The following is a 1,732-nucleotide window of genomic DNA, read 5'->3' as shown; positions in this document are numbered from 1 at the left end:
ACCGATGGCGCCGGCACAGGCCCCGCCCCCGCGCGTCGATTGGCCTGCCAGTCACTAGGGCCCGTCCCCTGCCTATGAAACTCTGGTCTGACCCTGCCTGTCAAGCACAAGCCTCGCCCTCTGCTGGCCCGGAATCCGGCTCCTCCCACTGTCTGTCAAGCCGGTCCACCACCCGGGAAACCAAAGCCCAGTGAGGCTCCGCCTCCTCCTAGGTTTGAGCTTTGTCCTACCCTCTGCCTATCCAGACGCAATTCCGGCTCACTGCCCCGTATCTGCCGAGCCCGCCTCACGCCTGTAGGGCTGTAGTCCCTACACCCCCGAGCCCTGAGCCCGCTGCGCCCCGCCAGTGCGCCTTGTGGGCCCGCCCGGGGTGCGTAATCTGGAGAAAAAACCTAGATCCCTTGTAGTGCCCCACATGGGGCCCCAGGGAGCCGGAAGGCAGGGTGCTGCGGAGGGATTAAAAGTGCGCCCCGGAGGGATTAAAAGTGCGCCCCGGAGTGAGACCTGGGTTCAGATACTGACTTGGCTATTTTCTAGCGGTGACCTTGGGCAACTCAGGTAACCTCTGAGCTTCAGTTTTCGCCTTTGTAAAAGAGCGACGGTAACAACCCTGCCTCCTGGCTCAGCTGTGGGAACAGGACCGGGCTTTCGCGGTCACTTAGTGTTTGTTGACTGAATGTTGGAAAGGGTTTAGCATAATACCTGGCATGTGCGCATTCATTCCGTTTCAGCAAATATCCACTGAGCGCCGGCTGTGCATCAGGCGCCGTGACCGGTGGTGATACACTGGTGAACTTGGTGGTAACTAGTGAGAAGCCAATAAACGAGCTTTAATGGTTGTGTCACTACTGTCCCCAGTTCTACACATGGGGAAACTGAGTCTCAATGGGCGTAAGATATCATTTCAATGCATTTTACTCCAGTCGTAAGCCTTAACAAAGGTCTCATCCTGGCTGTCTCCTGGGCCTTTGGTTCTCTCCTTTCCTCTGGGGCCTCAGTCTGCTCATCTGTATAATGGCCTGACTGGCCAACGCTACCTTCTGCTCCCACATGGAGGCTTGGTGGATTTCAGGAGCCACTGACCAATCTGGTGCTGGGAGCAAGAGACTGTTGAAAACCATGGGCCACTGAGGGCAGGAAGCACCTGGCAAAGGTCAAAGAGTCAGCCCCTTGCCTCGAGGCAGGCATGACTGTGTGGCCTGCCAGGGACTTCACGTGATGGAAGCAGATTCCACCACCTGCTAGAAACTCTTGGAGCAGGGGGCTGACCTCTGCTTGCTCCTTAGTAAAACATGGGTGATCCCTGCAGAGCCCCACCCACACAATGATGGGGAGAGACAGATGAGATGGGGGGGGGGGAGACCTTATAATTATCATTATTCTCTTCTTGCATCTCTTGCTCACCCTTTCCAGGCAATGGGTAGAAAGTCATGAGCTATGGACTGGACAGGTATAGATTGGAATGTCAACTCTGCCACTTACTAGATGTCACTCAACAGCTCTGTGCCTGTCCCATGGGGACAATGAGACCTCTTTGAAATCATTTCATGAGGTCAGGCTTGGGAATGCCTGGCTCAAGGCTTGGCACTCACTAGGTACCCAGGAAATGTTTGTAAACACACTGTGGGCTACCTCCTACAGGAAGCCATGCTGGCCTTCCCACTCCTAGGTATCTGGAGTGGCCCAGAGCACTGTGTCCCAAATGGGCCATGTCACCTTGGGCTAGTCATTT

This window comes from Rhinolophus sinicus, linkage group LG15 (assembly GCF_036562045.2).
Source record: "Rhinolophus sinicus isolate RSC01 linkage group LG15, ASM3656204v1, whole genome shotgun sequence".
In the NCBI taxonomy this organism is placed as follows: Eukaryota; Metazoa; Chordata; class Mammalia; order Chiroptera; family Rhinolophidae; genus Rhinolophus; species Rhinolophus sinicus.
This window is presented reverse-complemented; position numbering follows the sequence as displayed.